General features: G+C 48.2%; 1 protein-coding gene across 3 annotated transcripts in view; it reads left to right on the forward strand.

The window, feature by feature from the left end:
• Positions 1 to 210: 210 nt before the first annotated feature.
• Positions 211 to 19,356, forward strand: part of LOC147709840 (uncharacterized) — a 90,084-nt gene continuing 70,938 nt past the window's right edge. Inside the window, exon 1 of one of the 3 annotated variants that reach the window (XM_086928288.1) lies at positions 211 to 448. The gene's annotated coding sequence lies outside the window, so the exon portion shown is untranslated. Of the gene's footprint in view, positions 449 to 652; positions 721 to 2,053; positions 2,117 to 19,356 lie in introns of those variants that run through there. The other 2 variants (XM_086928287.1, XM_086928286.1) reach the window with 2 other exon arrangements.

Here is a 19,356-nt window from a genome sequence, read left to right on the forward strand (position 1 = left end):
CGTTAGTCTAACGCACGATGCGTGGTTCTCCGTAGGGCCGCGCCTCATCTAGCTGAGCTCCAGCAGGAACTCCCGGAAGCAGCCATGCAGAGGCTCCGCATTCCTGTCGAGCCTGCGCGAGATGGCGTGCCTCGACGCCCCGCCCACACCGCGGGTGAGCCAATCACAACAATAGAAATGAGTAACTGCCACTCTGTGGGCGGGGCAGCAGTTTGAAGCCGAGCCCTTATAGGTAGTGCTTCTGCGCTGGGCCGCCGCTGGCAATGATTGATGGCTCTTTGAAATGACGGCGGCGCCAAATGGGCAAATAAAGGCCACATGTGTGCACCCCACCATCAGAGGTATAGCCCGCACAAATGGGGACAATGGCGGCCGTTTGTGCGGGAGATAGCGCAATCTGGCTACAAGGAGTGAGTGTAGACTCGAGCTAGGACTGTGAAGAATGGAAGTGAGAACTTGCGCATGCGCTCAGCCTAGAATACTACTGTGACCATGACCGGAAGTATAATCAGTGCGCACGCGCTGTGCTTCAGTTCCAATGGGACACGACTCAATGAGTGCGTTTGCATCAGACCGGAAGTTGGGAGCCGCCCAAGCCCAGTTCCTGGTTGTGCTCGAGACGGCAGTTCAGGGCTCTGCGCATGCGCAGTGGGTGTCCGGGACAGCTTCCGCCTGACCTCTGGACCTTGCTGCAGTGAAGAGCAGGATCCCCCTGCAGGGGTAAGTGAGGGCGCGTCATCACCGTGTGTGTTTTATATGAAAATGATGATGAAAATATTTCTATCGACCAGTCATATCGCTGCATGCTTTTATCACCACTCATACAAAGTCTCCGCCTGGGGCCGGTTGTTGTTGTCTGGTCTGTCAGGCGCTGCTGTAGTCACGGTCATTATATGTTGGATAACCTCTGCTGAAGGAGTGACACAGGGGGCCTTATTTATGAAGGACTTGCGCCGCCGGTGCGTCACTTTTTACCATGTTAAAAGTGACGCACCGGCGGCGCAAGTCCTTCATAAATAAGGCCCCAGGAGCGCAGTGTTTGGGTGGAAGTCACAAACTGTCAGGGAATGCCTGGGCGCGCAGGTATTCCAACTGGGGAGACCATGGTCCAGGATGCAGCAGGGTGTTTCCAGCCGCCTATAGCACCGTGAGGAGAGCCTCCTGGAGGAATGACCTTCACCCATCCCTCTCCACTGAACGCTCATTTGGGGAGTTTAACAGACAGAGTCTAGGAGCGGAATTATCATGGACTTTGGTGTGGTATTTTGCATTTCATGGAGAAGTGGGGTTACATTGAAGTTCTCTGTGTATTGCATTGTAATATATAGCGCTTCCTTACCCCTCTGCTGGGTGGAGGAGTGACCTCTAGCGATCCATCTCCACTGAAGGGTCATTTGGGGAGTTTAACAGACAGAGTCTAGGAGCGGAATTATCATGGGCTTTGGGGTGGTATTTTGCATTTCATGTAGAGTGGGTAAAATTAAGTTCTCTGTGTATTACATTGTAAGATATAGCGCTTCCTACCCCTCTGCTGGGCGCGGAAGCACTTGCCTACATGCTTAACAGGCTCCACCATGCAGGGTGTGTTGGTTGAAGAATGTTGTCTTTGTTGTTAAACATATGTGGTAAGTGTTTCCAATCCATGTTAAGCTTGGCAGTCGGCTTCCTTCGGGGTCGGGTGCTTTCCTTGCCTCTCCTTCACCTCACTTGATGCGGCAGGGGTGGGCTCCCAATGCAGGCGCCAGCACGTGGACCAGAATGGGCTCCTGGCTCCACTTTCCTCGCAATTGAGGTGGGCTCCTGATTTTGCGTCTTCTTTTGGGGGTGCAAGGACCAGGGTGGGCTCCTGGCTCCGCTTTCCTCACGATCGGGGTGGGCTCCTGATTTCGCGTCTTCTTTTGGGGGTGCACAGACTGGGGTAGGCTCCTGGTTTTGTCTTCTATGAGCCAGATGAGCTCCCAACGGCATGGTTTTCGTTCCGATGGTCGGCGGACCAGGGTGGGCTCCTGGTTCCATTTGGACATTATCAAGGGGCTGCACGCTTCTGGTGTCAATTCCTCATCCCACCTGATCGTCACCAGTTGTCGTATCTTTGGAATGACCCACGCAGAGACAGGTAGGTGCTCACGTCACTCTTTATTGGTTTCTCTGCTGTGCCCACATGTACGTCCTTTCTCCTTGCCCTCGTGTCCAGTAATGATCCCTCCCCACTCCCTGATTAGAAGTCGTGTCTGGACCTCTGTCCCCTCCCCATTGTCGGGTGCAGGGTCCCAGTGCCCCTTGACCCAGGTCACTACAGATATTTGAGGGCTACCTACCCAAAACTAGTCCTCTATGGTCACAAGGCCATCTTCCTTCTTATTACAGGCTTCCTCTCCTGCCAGAAATGGCTCATAGCTGCCACCAGAATCTTATTTATGCAAGCTATCAATTTGTGAAAATATTTAAGTTAGAGGGCTGGGCCCTCACTCAACAGTCTTCAGATACTTCTTTATTTTGTATCAAGTATACCATGTCATAACTCCATCCTCCCTCCAACTGCCCCCACCTCCTAGCTTCCGCTGAGAACCACACCCCAATAATCTATTACATCATTAACTAACAGCATTCCAGACATTAGCCTAGACATCCAGGGAACGAGGACACATAGGAACCATCACAAGCTTTATCCACACTACACTGCGACGGGCATGCTGTACAGCACGGCTAAAAACCATTGGCAGAGACAGTAGGTCCCAAAGGTGAGACCTTTTGGCTCTGAACCTTGTTGTTTTGGTTTGAAGGTTTTCTTTTGACTTTTGTAGGGATTACTTTGAATGTATATGAAACACTGGAAATACCTAAATCAGGTCTATAGTGCCCCCCTACTGGCTGACAAATAGAACATTGCAGATAAGAAGAAAGCAGACAGAAACAGTACATTGAAAACAATTTCAAACACGAATGCCAATACAGGGTGAAACATCTTAAGTGTAAATTTGACATTATTGACATTGCCATAGGTAATAATAAGTGCTCCTGGTTTAATGGTATTTTTTATTGTTTCCATCTATATTTATCCATTACCATTTTTTTTGCTATTTACCCATATCTATTTTGTGTTTTGAGAATAGTCATATAATGGCACATTTCAGCATTTATTTAACAGATAAACATGCACTTATGCTTTGATGCCTGTTGTGTTTTAGCAAATGAAGCAGCCAAATATAACAACATTCTACACCCACGAGTAAATATTAGCAGTATACTACAAAAATATCAAGGAACGGTATAGTTACATAAATGACATGCAAGTAAATTAAACCAATGCCCATTTGAATGTGTAAAAAGTCCCACACTCCAATAATCTAGTAAACTAGTTATCTAGTGATAACTGCAGCACTCCATCCATCCACCCCCACTCCATCCATCCACCTCCCCACTCATCCATCCATCCATCCACCCCACTCCATCCCCCCACTCCATCCATCCAATCACCCCCCCACTCCATCCATCATTCACCACCACTCCATCCTTCCATCTATCCACTCCCACTCCATCCATGTATTCACTCCCACTCCATCCATGTATTCACCCCCACTCCATTCATCCATCCCTCCCCCCACTCCATCCATCCCACTCCATCCATCCCCACTCCATCCATCCATCCCCCCACTCCATCCATCCATCCATCCCCCCACACCATCCATCCATCCATCCCCTCCACTCCATCCATCCATCCCCCCATCCATTCATCCCCTCCACTCCATCCATCCATCCCCTCCACCCATCCATTCCCCACAGCCTCAAATGCTGTTATTGTAGGCGTGTGTTGGAAACAAACATTGTACAGATGCCTCGTACGCTGCCATTGTACGCCCGTGTTGGACACAAACACTGTACAGTTGTTCATGTGTGCATGTCACACATACACACTGGCCGAAGTTATGATCGTTATGTTGGGTTGGTGAAAGTTGGAAGGTCTCGTACGCTGCTATTATAGGCCAGTGTTGGACATAAACATCGTACAGCTGTTCATATGTGCTTATAATCTATAATAATTTAGCTCTGCTCAAATGTGTTGTTCATTCCGCTCTGTTTCAATGCCATTAGCTGCGCCTGGAGAGCTAATATTACAGGCGTTTTTTTGTTTGCTTTTGACGTCCTTAGTAAGCCTCGTACGCTGCTATTGTAGGTCTGTGTTGGACACAAACATTGTACAATTCATGTACGCATGCAATGTGTGATAATAGAGCTCTGCTGAAATGTGTGGTTTATTTAATGCATGTGTGAAAGAAATGTTGCATTATTTGTGTGCAGAAAATATGTGTGATATTTGCGTGAGACCAGCCCTCCATTGACTATATTTCACACACTTATACTACCGTAACCAGGCTATTTTGACACCTCTCTTACCAGCCTACGCCATCTTTTATTCTCAGTCATCTTCTGCTAGGCATCACAGCATCACTCAGCACCACTCAGCACCATCACAGCATCACGCAGCACCACCGCAGCATCACGCAGCACCACCACAGCATCACGCAGCACCACCACAGCATCACGCAGCACCACCACAGCATCACTCAGCACTACCCCAACATCACTCAGCACTACCCCAACATCACTCAGCACTACCCCAACATCACTCAGCACTACCCCAACATCACTCAGCACTACCCCAACATCACTCAGCACTACCCCAACATCACTCAGCACTACCCCAACATCACTCAGCACCACCACATTATCACTCAGCATCACTCAGCAACACCACAGCACCACTCAGCAACACCACAGCACCACTCAGCGCTACCACAGCGTCACTCAGCACCATCACAGCATCTCTTAGCACCACCACATTATCCCTCAGCACCACTCAGTACCACCCAGCATCACTCAGCAACACCCCAGCATCACTCAGCAGCACCACTCAGTACCACCACAGCATCACTCCGCGCCACCCCAGCATCAATCTGTGCAACCATTCAACAACTGGTTGAAATATGTTCTCTCAGTGTTTCAAGCTTTATTACAAATGTCACAAAAAGATGTTAATATTTCACTTCTGTTCTTGGATTTTCGACACAACAGTTCCCGAATGAGCTATTCTCACAAATGAAGGGGGTGTTATGGAGATTAACCAACACCTTGAGGCCAGGTTATATGCACAACGTGTTTGCAAATAAGTAGTTGCATTGTTGGGGCACGCGGTGACACATTGCATCCACCTCCTTTAGTCTAGAACTAAGGCGAGTGGAGTCCCCTTTCTAAAAATAGTGTGGGGGATGCCTGGTGCAGCTATGTCCACCCCCGACTTGTGCCTAGTCTGCCCCCTACTGAGTGCTTGCATTACTTTTTTTGTCACTGCAGCAGGTTTTTAATATTTTACCCAAGACTCAAAATGCAAGCCAGGCCTATCGGCTTTGCCAAAGCTAGGGTTCTGCTGCAAATGCAAAGCAACGTTGTGACTTCCATTCAACACAAATCGTATTTTACAGCTGAATCAGATTACCCTCTTTACCTAAACTTACCATAAATCAGGTTGATTGTCAAGAATCTATTGGCGTGATTAAACTACCTGTAAAACAGAAATAAAAGGAGCTGGAATACCAGATAACCACCAAATAAACAAAAAAATGTGGATAGAATGCACGCATAAAGTGCAAATTCCAAATGTCAAGTCTTTGGCCACCTCCTGTCCTGAATCCAGAGCTCTCAGCTGGATTCTTTGCTGCTTGGGCTGGCTTTCCTCCCCTGCCCGGATGAAGCGCTGCCACCCTTCACTCTCTCACTATTGCGCGCGGCCTCTTTGAAATAGTTCGTCAGCGCGGTCTTTACGCGCAGTAACCCGGCATCCTTCACCGAGGAGGCCCACACTTTGTACATGAAAGTCAGCTCCCGTGGGCACTGCGCATGCTCCAGGTCCTTTATGAAAGGAATAATGCACCCATTGGACACCGGCGCTAGGGCCAGAGCCTGCTGCATCTGATATCCGCACCAGCAATCCTCCAGGAACCGTGGGGTGGTCAGGAGCACCCAGCAGTGGCTGTTGGAGAGCGCATCACAGAGCTCTCTCTCCTTCCCTCTCCCTCTCTGTCTCCCTCACTCTGTCGCCCTCCTCACTCTGTCGCCCTCCCTCCTCCCGCCCTCTGTCTGTCACCCGCCTCCCTCCCTCTATCTGTCAACATCCTCCTCCCTCCCTCTGTCTATCGCCCTCCTCCCTCCCTCCGTCTGTCACCCTCCTCCCTCCCTCCGTCTGTCACCCTCCTCCCTCCCTCCGTCTGTCACCCTCCTCCCTCCCTCCGTCTTTCACCCTCCTCCCTCTGTCTGTCACCCTCTGTCTCTCTCCCTTCTCTGTCTCCCTCCCTCTCTTTGTCTCCCTCTGTCGGTCTCCCTCTGTTTCCCTCCCTCTCCCTCTCTTTGTCTGTCTCCCTCTGTCTGCCTCCCTTTCACTCCCTCCTTTCCTCCCTCGCTCTCCCTACACAGAGCAGCCGATTCTCTCAGAGTCGCGGTGCGCAGTGTTTGCTGACACTCTTAATTGTTTTTTAAAAAAACACGGGTAAATTGTCTGCAAGGTCCGCGGGCTGCCAGGGAAGGCTTGCCGGGCCGTACTATGAATACCCGTGCTTTAGATTGATAGAGCAGTGACTGCTGAGGTGTGGGCGCTATAGAGTTGTGATTGCTGGGATGGTAGTGTCAGACTGGAAACCAAAACCGGCCCTGGCAAAGTACTCGCCTGGCCCCCTGGGGGTTTGGGGGTGTAGCCGAGCTGTTTGCCAGGGCCGCTTTCGGCTAATTTTGTTACGGGAGCCGGTATTGCAGCTATGTTGCAAAAACCGCCCTGTAACAAAAACGCCGCACAGGGGCCCATAACCGGCTCCCACCATGGCAGCCTACCGGGGAAATGCCCGGTGCCCGCTACAGCCAGTCCGGCCCTGTGGGACGGAGGGGGGACGGGGAGCGCTGCCCCTATTACTAAGGATGATGAGTAGCGCAGGCTGCTGGGCTGCAGTACGGAATGCATTGACTGGATATGGGCAGAGTCTTACTGCTAAGTTTGGAGTGAGTATATTGGCGGTTTTTGGACCTCCGGCTGTGGGGCGTGCCGATGACTGGCAATAGATTTGAGGCCAGAGTCTACAGTTGTTGGAAGCACAGTGCATTGAATGTATTCTGCAGATGTCTGAGTGGGGCAGGCACAACATGCTAGGCTAGGTGAGGGGGGATGAGGTGTAACTTGCCATGGGATGTAGTTCAGTTTTCCAGGCTGCTGAAATCTCCGGTACCGAAAGGCAGATCCAGTTCCTTTAATCTCATTTGGTGACCTAAGCAATTGTTGCTCGCAGCAAAATTGGCTAAAGGGACAGAGTTGAACTCTCCTGACACCTTCGTTATTGCTACTGACAAAAGGGCGCCTGCTTTAATTCACTTTAACCTGGCATTATCTCGTATCTGTTTCAACACCCCCCAAGTAAAATGGATTTAGAAATGATTAGCTAAAAAAGACACATGAATTCCAGATAGCCTATAATCCTGTGCTAATGGGCTGAAGCTGACAACAGCACATCTGTGTTACATGTCATCTGTACTAAATCCACCTGATGTGTTTTTAAAACCGTTTTATTAGCAAAACACTACCACCAATACCACTACTACCAACACCACCACCACCTATACCAATACCACTGCCAAGAACACCAATACCACCACAAATACCACTAGCACCCAATCCAATACCACCAGTACCAACACCACCACCAATACCATCGCCAATACCACTGCTTGTATCGCCGCCAATACCAGTACCACCACCAATCCCAACTCTACCAATACCACTGCCAATACCACCAATACCACCCACCACCACTACCACCCACCACCACCAATACCACCACCACCATCACAACCAATACCAATACTACCACCAATACCGCCACCACCAATACCACCACCAATACCAATACCACCAATACCACCACCACCAATACCACCACCAATACCAATACCACCAATACCACCACCAGCAATACCCCTGCCAATACTAATACCACCACCTATACTACAGCCAATACCACCACCACCAATACCAATAACATCACCACCAATACTACTACCAATGCCACCGCCACCAATACCACCGACCACCCACACCAACACCAATACGAATACCACCACTTCTACCAATACCACCCCCCACCAGTCCCACCAAAACCAATACCAACAGAAATGCCAATGCCACCACCACCAATACCACTACCACCAATACCACCACCAATACCAGTACCACCACCACCATTACCAAAACCACCACCACAATACTAATACCACCACTAATACCACCATCACCAATACCAATACCACCCCCAATGCCAGCACCACCAATACCACCACCACCACCAAGTCAGCGCCTCTCGCTCACTAGTATTAGCAGGGACACTGTACAAGGCCGGAGCTGCATCCCTCCCTTCATGCCAGCCATAAAGTGCAGCCCGCCCTGTACCAGGAGGTGAAGCCAAGTCCCTACTACAGCTGAAGTGCTTTTATTTTGCCAAAAATAGCAATGACATTATGCAATGCCACACTCCACACTCAAATCAGAGAGAGGGCAGGAAATAGCCCCCTCCCCGTTCTTCCTCCTGAGTCGTGACAGAGTAATCCCTGATCGAAAGGTGTTCAAGGAGCGCTTTGTTAGTGACTATAGTTCAGATCATATGTAACTCTCACTTCACACTTTGTGCCGGTGCAATTTACAACACTTAGCACATCTTCTTCAGAGCACTATTTATCACTACTTTGAAGTCGTCGCAGGCCAGTCTCTTCCTCTGATATTTATAATCTAAAAAGTGGTGAGACGGCCCTTTATTGCAATGCAATAGGTCTTGCATTTGCGAGAGTTTAAGCTATTAGTATTGTAAATGACAGTGCCTTTTATTTATGTTTTTAAATCCGAAACATAAATAAAAGACATTGTCATTTACAATGCGAGGAGCTCAAACCTGTGTGAATGCGAGACCTATTGAATTGCAAATGCTTGTCTAAACAGTGATTGTTTTTTCACAGATCTGTTAAAATTAATACAATACCACTTCAGAGCGTATCAAATTCCATATTCTGCATTGTTACGGCATTGATATTTAATAATTCCCTAGGGTTAAATGTTTATTGATCCATTTTAAAGTGATAAATATTTCAGTAATATATTCATAGGATGTTGTATATAATTTCCATATTCGGAATAGTCTGAATGGTGAGTATCCCACACAGAATAAATTGTTGGTTGGCCTTGTCGACAAGGGCTTCTGGAAATAGTACATTAATGGGAGATGTTTAAGCTGAGTGAGTCTGCATGTTCTTCCTCCTTGAACAGGGACACACGACCTGACCCTGGTATCTCTGCTGTCCAAGCCCAGCAACTTATTGGACCCAAGTCAATCTGCTGGATGTTCCGGATGAAGGTTGGAACGTGCAATGTTCTGTAGCTTATCTAAGGGGGCAGTGAATGTTGATGAAAGGGTGAACTATACTGGGAAAAATTACTTTCTAAAGCTGCTATCAGTTTCTGAACCTTTGTTACTTCCCCTTTTGATTCACCACTATGTGTTGCATTTTTGTTGACATTTCTCAGTGATGCTATGTTTCTTTAATCAAGTGCACCAGACTGTTTTTAACCCCATAGCTTCTCCGTGATATGCAACATCTGAAATACACGACACTAAATGAACCAGTGCAATGGGGGGTGTATACTAAAAATTCAATAAAAAGAGTTACAAAAAATAATGTCCGTTATGTCTAAAAATAGGGTTTTACTTTGACAATAATTATAAGTACATTCTAAACTGCAATCATTCCTGTTAAGCACAGCCAAATAGTCCTGTAACTGTGATGCCACTTTACATCACACTATCAATAAATTATCAGAATACTTATTCAATAAAAAATTTCCACTACGTTTCTTTTTTATTTGTTTATAAAGGTTTTACATAGCACAAACACGACCAATGGGATATCAGAGCACTTTACAAGTGGTTATGTGAATAGATAAATGAAAGCAAGAAACATATAGTCGAAAACGGTAAAGGATATGGCAGCTCCCAAGGTGCGGGGAGCTCCCATCGCAAGGCCCAAGCTGACATATATACATACAAGATAGTAACTGTCAAGTGCAGGCATGGATGATAACATTGGGGCGAATCAGGGCTCGGAGTAAAGTCTAATAGATTCTAGAGTAGAGATTTGGTCATCAATAGCACTTTAACTTTTTTTTAATGATGCAGTTGATGGTTTGAACCTGATTGCAGGGGGGGGGGAGGGCTTTAGTGGAGCGAGCTTGTGTCTAGACAAGCCACATAGCGTTGTACTTCCATAATCCAGCTTTGGAATTACCAGAGCTTGACAGCTGGCTTGAAGTCATCGAGGAGAGGAAGGGCTTTATTTTCCTAATGATGTTCATTTGTAAGCTCACAATTTTGGTAACTGTACTTATGTGCTCTTGCACATTCAAGTTCTTGTCCAGCGTTATTCCCAGTGATCTTGGGGAATTTATAATGTGTGGTAGATAGTTGAGAGCCTTTAGTTACTTCACCCTTCACTAGAATGACCCAAATGACCAGGCTGTAAACAGCCTCAAAACCTTCCTACCAGACCTCAACCTAACACGAATTTGTGACGGTCCTACCCACAAAATTGATACAACCTTGGATCTCATGCTTGCTAAAGCTCTGGAAGTTCTTGGTGCAGTGTTGTCCCATGTCGGTTGAGATGTGTAATGGGGGAGGGTGAGAATGATCTGGGTGGAAACCAGGCCATGTTATTGAAGGCTTTATTGATCTTAATAAACTTTTCCTTCTTGCAACCAATATGTCTGGGGATGTTGAAAATAGTCCTTTGGAAGTAGGTGACTGTCCTCTTCTTAACGCTGTGTAGTCCACTTCGCGTCATCGGCCTCGTCGACTCTCGGGGGACTCTGCGATGTTTAAAACAAATATACCAGAGGAGAACGGGTATGAGATCACAGTTTGGGGATGTCCGTGAGGGATGAGGAGTGAAGGCCCACCTCACACCGTGCTACACACAACAAAAAGAAAGTTTATGTGAAGAAAACCAAGAGGTAAAAGAGAAGTGGGCTGAAGAGGGAGAGACCCGGCTATACCTCCGGACGCCCGTCTCTCCTCCCAATCCAGCCCGATGCCTACTCCCGTACCTTGGCACGCTCCTCCTAGAGCGTGGCTGGGCGCCTCGTGGTGCCGAGGGCCTCCTGGCGATCTCTGGGCTCTTGTTGAGGTCATCGTTCCGGCTGCTCTCTCTACGGTATCTTTCGCTGCTCCATAGAAGATCACGCTCCGGTTACCGGTGTCTTCTTCCTCCTTGGTGTTCCCACACACCTCCTTCCTGTTGTTGTCTGACCTTTTTGCGCGGCACGTCGTGATGTCATCCGGGGGTGGGGTTTCGATGGGAGAGAATCCCCAGTTAAAGGAGCCCTCCTCATATTCCTCCGATGCATTTAGGAGCTGTAGAGATATTGAGCTACAGTCATCCTGTTGGGGAGAGACAAAAGGGGGATGTTGCAGTTCACCAGTCCGCAAATTTGTTGTTTTCCTTTGGTGTCAACCCCACTTTGTTACAAGCTGATTTCGATAATTTGTTCTATGAATGTGAGGAGTAGCTTGTGCTTGGCTTTGTCGAGTTATTTCTTCTTATCTCCATAAATTGTTGCTCTTTTTATCCCAGAGAGAGAGTATCAAGAGGGGGTTCACCCAGAAAAAAGTCACTGCGACCTGGGTCATAGCAGTACTGAGAGGGGAGGGGTCCCAGTGAGAGATAAGCAATTGCCACAAATTATGAACAAAAATTAGTAATGCACTGAATGAATCTACACTGTTTTTATTCACAACGTAGATATAACTAGGATACAGTATCCAGCAATAACCATTTCAAAAAGGTTGTATAGTGCCCCAGGGAACAAGGGAAGGTGATAAGGTGAGGATAGTGTGGATGGGGAATTGTGACATAAAATCAGGCAACAATGTGAACGCCTTTGTAGGTCAATTTGAACATACAGACGAACATAAATGCAGGTATATCACTTGATCAAAAGCATGCTCCACCTAATACATACATGTAACAGTTTTGGTGTGAAGCTGATAGGAGAAAAACAGTTGTCGACGTTTCGACCCTCAGGTTTTGCAGGGATTAATGGTGCCCTTGCGGCAGGGTCTTCATCAGGACGGGGGCAGGCAACCTAATTATTTGGTGCTCATCATCATTGTAATTGTAGACAGGCAGATTATACCTCGTTATTGGGAACATGGATTCATGATAGAGTATGAGGTCCGCGTTGCGGCGGGAATCGAAATCAGGCCCGGGGACGCTGGGCACTAGAGATCCGGAAGTAAATCCTAAAGGTGTTGGGATGTAGCTGGCTTCGCCTTCGTGGTTGACGGTGCTGTGATTATTTCAAAGGGCACATTCGGAGTTAGAATCAATCAGGCTTCTTGTCGGCTCTGTATTAGGTGGAGCATGCTTTTGATCAAGTGATATACCTCCACATTATTGCCTGATTTTATGTCACAATTCCCCATCCACACTATCCTCACCTTATCACCTTCCCTTGTTCCCTGGGGCACTATACAACCTTTTTGAAATGGTTATTGCTGGAACTATATCCTAGTTATATCTATGTTGTGAATAAAAACAGTGTAGATTCATTCAGTGCATTACTAATTTTTGTTCATAATTTGTGGTAATTGCTTATCTCTCACTGGGACCCCTCCCCTCTCAGTACTTTTTATCCCAGAGCTGATTTTTTTCAGTTTATTGGGATCAATCGGTCCCGTGTACTGCGCAAAACCTCCCCTTATTCTCAGGGAGCATGCACAAGGAGCGGAATGTTTTTTATTTTTGACAGTCATCTTTTTTTCTGTCACTTTTTCTCATTTATTCCTTTTTGTGGTTTTTCAATTGATGCATTTTTTGATGATGTAGTGCTGAAAAATTATTGCAATTGTGTTTTATGTTGAATGTTATGTCTCAATAACTATTCTATGTGCGTTCTAAGAAGTTGCAATTTTTTATTTCTTCTATATTTGCTTTTCCACAGCTAAAAAAACAATTCATAATGCTTTGAATTAACCATTGCACTTTCTTACAGATTGTTACCCTTCATATGGTTTGTTTTGTGTATTGTGAAAACTCTGTTTTTATAAATCTTCGTCTAAAGCTAAACTCGTAGTAAAGTAGTTATTTCCGGCACAATCCAGTGTAATATTTCCCCTACAATAAGAGTAGAATTTAGGATTATTTTTTAGAACTTTAGAAGTTAAAAGTGTACTGGTCCCTTAAAGAAAGCTCCCAACCCATCATGCAGTTGCCATTAAAGCACATGCAAACTCAATTCCCCAAGCAGGCTAAAAAGCTAGATACATGTTGCCAGGAGTGGCATGCACACACTAAGACACATGCTTTCCCCTAGCCAGAGGGGGAACCTTCAACACCAACATAATAAAGCACATGAGAACACGCTTTCAGACCAAAAATGTAGGACAGACGAAAGTTAGGAGAGAAGCACTGTAAGAACTGTGGACCATCTTCAAGGTGGCACCGACCTACAACCTATCCCAGAACCTGCAAGCAAGGTGTCCGGACCTCCCCCACCATAAACCGGTACTGAGGTGCTCTCTTTGATGCCTGCCTTCCCAGCCATTTATGCTCTGGGTTACACCAATCCGCTGGTCGAGGGGGCGAATGGCCCCCCACTGGGCAGAAAACCTCTAGACCTAGGGCTGGGAGGTTGCCAGATCAGCTTACCCAGGCAATTCAAGCCTTATCCCAATTCAATGCTAGAATTCCCCGAAGGTCACCTCCATCCTTGGTACACAACCCATCATGCCCCAGCCGCTCGGATATCATAAACTTCAAACCATCCAGTAGAGCTCTTGAAGGTAACTGGGAGGCTCAAGGCAGTTCTGGATAGCGATACCACCGCAAGGGGGGTCCCAGCCTTCCAGAGTCTAACGTGAGCCACAGGGTAAACTCCCTAAGGGTATGCTTATGCAGCACAAGAAACGACAAGAAACGAACTTGAGGACAAGCCCCTACCAAGTAGAACCACGCACAGCACCAAGCGAAAGAGGCAGTCAAGGTTAGGAGAGGCGCGGACTGAGAATGGAGAAGAGCTCTCGCCCGGGAGATTCAAAGGGTGAAAAGAACTGCGGACCCTCCCCTGGAGGAGAGCGGAACTTCGTCCTGCACTCGCAGAGAGTAGGCTGAAGTAGCACCAGAAGCGTAAGAAAGAGGCAGACCAAGAAATAGGAGACCAGGGTAGCCTAGCTCAAACTCACCTAAAACACAGGAGAAGGAAAATTACACTTTATGCATGCACGAGGAGAGCAGTGATGAGGACATTTGCCTCTCCCTCCGAAAGCGCCGGTCTAACAAGTTGATCCCTAGAGAGAAAGTGTCTAGAGAAGAAGGCAAGGTCTTTTTGGAACCATTTTGCCACCTGCTAGCCTGCTGGACCTAAGGGGAGGGCAGTATGATAGACCCTGGCTGGAGGAGTGATCCTTTGAACCAGATGACATGGCCATCGCTGAAGACTTTATACGGAACGCAGGGGAGATCCCAAGTCGATCTTCCACTACATGCAGGAATGCCTGAGACAATGGGAGCCCTGTGTTCGGGAAAAGCCAACAGAGCGATTCCAAGCCAAATATGGCTGTTGTTACAGAAAAAAAGCACACACCAGAAGATGTGGACTGAGAGCAGCAACTTTTATGACACTCGCCACTAGTCACAGATCTGGGTTTAATCCATCATCGTTCTTTTGCTCATTTCGCCACTGTAGGAGAGTAGGGTCTGCTTTCCTATGGTCACCCCATTTTTTAATTTTTGTTTCAATGGTTTTCGGCTTAATGTGGCTGTGGGCCTGCTAATCAGACCCACAGCCTGCTGTTCTCTCTCTAAATTCACAACCATGTACTTTACGTACATTAACAATTGGACATTGGGTCACCTTATCAGCCCCTGTACAGTGTACTATAGGTACCCAGGGCATAGGTGCATCCAAGGCCTACCAGGGGCTGCAGCATATCTTTTGCCAGCCCTGGCTGGCTATCCAAAATGACACAACTGGCTGATCACTCAGCTGGGGCAAGGTGGTGTAATCACCCCTTGCTTAGATATAGTATACCTATGTCTAAATCTATATCTGGACACATATACACCTATAAGTCACTCCTATGACAGGCCGTAACAATCCTGGAGGCAGAGTGCTTGGTTTTATGTGAGATGGTGCTCTAGCATGAGCTGAGCCTGTCTACAGCTTTCGGAACCATGTCCCTTAGCTGTTCTGGGATATTGCCCTACCATATACTCTTAAGTGCATTATAATCCTCGTGGTTACTTGCTAACTTTGGTTTGGCTTTATCTTAACATGTCGTGTAAGGTGTCATACGCTTTGGAATACTACCCCCTCGCCAGTCCTGGCGACGGGGGTAGCATTCCACCCTTCTAGAGGGAGAAGACCTGTTACTTTCCTTGAACGCGGTGAAATCTAACCAGAGCCTCAGCGTCCCAAAATGGATGCTGCTGCCACAGACACGAGTCTGGCCTCCTGCTGCTGACTGAAACTCCGGCAGGGGAGGCTTGGACAAAAGGTTTCCCGTCACAGGGAGGTGTTACCCCACCCCAGACAGGAGATAGTGGATTGTGGCAGGGAGGGCTGAATGAAACTAGACCCTGCCTGGGGCACACAAGGTGCTCACTAGAATTAGTGATCATCATATACCAGGCCAACTTCCCACATTGGTGTGCAGCGGTTGGGATTTGAGCTTGCTGTTTGTTTTACCAATTGTAATCTTTGACAATATCCTTTGAAAGATCACATCAAGTACCTTGGGTAAATATAAACAAAGCTTTACATAATTAAGTTCTACTGAACTTAGTGGTTGTAGACCAAAGGGCTTAGCACACCCTGACTAAAACCTCTAGAGAGGTTCAAGTAGGTAAACACATAGTGTAGGTAGGTGCACCACCTTCACCTCACTAGTCATGGCTGGCACAGGTGAACCATCCAGTTCTCTACCTGTGAATGACCCTCCCAAGGCACCATCCAGTTACGAAAAACTCAGCTTTCGAGAATTGAGTGCCTTGTGCACCTCAAGAGGGCTGAAAAGGGGTCATAACCCCACCATCCCTATCCTAATAGCTATCCTAGAGAAAGCTGATCTTGAGAGGGATCCTGAGACAGGTCCTTCAGGTAAGACAGGAGAGGGAGCCCCCACTGATGATGAGACCAATACCCCAGAAGTTGAGAATGAAGGGGTAGAGGAAGATGAGGACTCAGATAATCAGGATGGCCAGGTTGTCCACTACTATGAGTCCCAGTACTCTGGGCAAGTACAGGCAGACGCCTTTGATTAATGGTAAAGTGGCTCAGGCCTACAGGGACACATGGGCCAGTGTCACTATGGTGACACCTAAATTTGTGGACCCACGACAACTTGTACTGGGTGATAGTGTGTTTCGAAGACGTCACTGCGCTCATAGCGCTTCTGGTGATTTTAGCATTTGCATTGTCTGTGCCATTTAAACTGTGTGTTACGAAGACGGCACTGCGCTCATATCGCTTCTGGTGATTTTAGCATTTGCATTATCTGTGCCTTTTAAAACTGTGTGTTACGAAGACGTCACTGCGCTCTATTTTTGCCCACTAGCGCCGCTTGTGTAAAAGCGCTCGGAGTATATTCTCGGTGGCCCCAGCCTCACTCGGCTTTACACCGCCTCCATTTTGTTTGTTTGTTGTGCCCCAGAGCCCTTCCTCCCCGCCCCGCTCCCGCCTCCCAGCTGCCCCTCCCACCCACTGACCCTTACTGCAGAATCCGTCGAAGGCAGAGCTGTGACCGTCCTGACTTCGTCAGAAGCGGTCGCTCCCACGCTCCCACGCTCCCTGGCTCCTGGTGGTATCGTTAGTCACTTTGACTGTCTGTGCCTTTTAAAACTGTGTGTTTCGAAGACGTCACTGCGCTCATAGCGCTTCTGGTGATTTTAGCATTTGCATTATCTGTGCCATTTAAACTGTGTGTTACAAAGACGGCACTGCGCTCATAGCGCTTCTGGTGATTTTAGCATTTGCATTATCTGTGCCTTTTAAAACTGTGTGTTACGAAGACGTCACTGCGCTCTATTTTTGCCCACTAGCGCCGCTTGTGTAAAAGCGCTCCGGGTATACTCTCGGTGGCCCCAGCCTCACTCGGCTTTACACCGCCTCCATTTTGTTTGTTTGTTGTGCCCCAGAGCCCTTCCTCCCCGCCCCGCTCCCGCCTCCCAGCTGCCCCTCCCACCCACTGACCCTTACTGTAGACTTCGTCGAAGGCAGAGCTGTGACCGTCCTGACTTCGTCAGAAGCGGACGCTCCCTGGCTCCTGGTGGTATCGTTACTCACTTTGACTGTCTGTGCCTTTTAAAACTGTGTTTCGAAGACGTCACTGTGCTCATAGCGCTTCTGGTGATTTTAGCATTTGCATTGTCTGTGCCATTTAAACTGTGTGTTACGAAGACGGCACTGCGCTCATAGCGCTTCTGGTGATTTTAGCATTTGCATTATCTGTGCCTTTTAAAACTGTGTGTTACGAAGACGTCACTGCGCTCTATTTTTGCCCACTAGCGCCGCTTGTGTAAAAGCGCTCTGAGTATACTCTCGGTGGCCCCAGCCTCACTCGGCTTTACACCGCCTCCATTTTGTTTGTTTGTTGTGCCCCAGAGCCCTTCCTCCCCGCCCCGCTCCCGCCTCCCAGCTGCCCCTCCCACGCTCCGCCCCCCTCCACTCTCCATTTAGGACAGATGGCCCTATGCGCAGCGTCCACGCCAAAGGTAAGCCCGTCTACGCCCGTCCGCGCCTGGACAGCGCCCAGCGCCAGACCCCCTGGCCCCCGCAAATCCCAGCCCTCCCGCATTACATACAACGCCGCAACCCTCACTGCCCTTAACCCCGGCCGTCCTCCAAACTGCCACCAAGCCGCACCGGGACACACCCATGGACCCTTCACTTGCCACTCCTGCAAATTCGACTGCTTCAAGACCCACACCAAATCCACAAGCACCACACAGAGATCCGACACTAACCACCTAAAATGCATCCTTCTCAACACCCGCTCAGTTCACAAACACGCCATCGACCTTTGGAATCTACTCGACACCATTTCTCCGGACGTCGCCTTCCTAACAGAAACCTGGATGAATGCCTCATCAGCTCCAGACATCACCATAGCCATCCCGGAAGGCTACAAGATCATCCGAAAAGACCGCACCATCCAAACAGGAGGAGGCATCGCCATCGTCCATAAGAACTCCATCCGCATCTCAACCAGCTCAGACGTCAACCTCGCTATCGCCGAACACCTTCACTTCCAGATCCACACAGACCCCAAGACTACACTCAGAGGCACACTTCTCTACAGGCCACCAGGACCCCGCACACAATTCAGTAAAGACATCACTGACTTCATCACCCCACACGCCCTCCCCTCCGAGGAATACATTCTACTGGGAGACCTCAATTTCCACCTGGAAAAGAGCAACAACATTAACACCACCACCCTTCTGGACAATCTCGCCAATCTCGGACTCAAACAACTTGTCAATACCCCCACTCACTACGCAGGACACACACTCGACCCTATCTTCACCTCCAGCAAGCACATCTCCTTCAATCACACCACAGCTCTCCATTGGACGGACCACAGCTGCGTCCACTTCTACTACAAAAAGACCACGATCCACAACCACCCTCAACCAACCCTGCGAAGAAACTGGAACAAAATCACCATCGACCAGATCTCCACATCGCTTCTGCAAAACCCTCCTGCATATTCGTCGAACCCTAACCAAGCAGCCATCAACCTCACACAATGGCTAACCCACAGTGCCGACAACCTAGCACCCCTGAAAAAACATCAAATCAAGCTAGGCAGCAAAAACGCCCCCTGGTTCAACGATGACCTTAAGAAATCCAAGAAACTCTGTCGTTCCCTTGAGAAAGCCTGGAAAAAAGACCCAAACACTATCACCAGAGACTCCTTCAAAAACGCCACCCGTAAACACCACCAACTTAGCCGGAAAACCAAGAAATCAGCTTTCAAAGACCGAATAGACAACAACCCCCACAACAGCAAGGAACTATTTAACATCGTCATAGAGTTCACCAACCCCACCGCCAACACCAACGACATCACTCCCTCTCAAGTCCTTTGCGACTCCCTAGCTTCATTCTTCCACGACAAAATCACCGACATCCATAACAGCTTCAACAACCAACCTGGAGACCAATCCACCTCCGAACCTAAACCCCCCTCGAACATCCTTTATGACTGGAAGCCAATC

Source organism: Lissotriton vulgaris, chromosome 6 (genome assembly GCF_964263255.1).
Source record: "Lissotriton vulgaris chromosome 6, aLisVul1.2, whole genome shotgun sequence".
In the NCBI taxonomy this organism is placed as follows: domain Eukaryota; kingdom Metazoa; phylum Chordata; class Amphibia; order Caudata; family Salamandridae; genus Lissotriton; species Lissotriton vulgaris.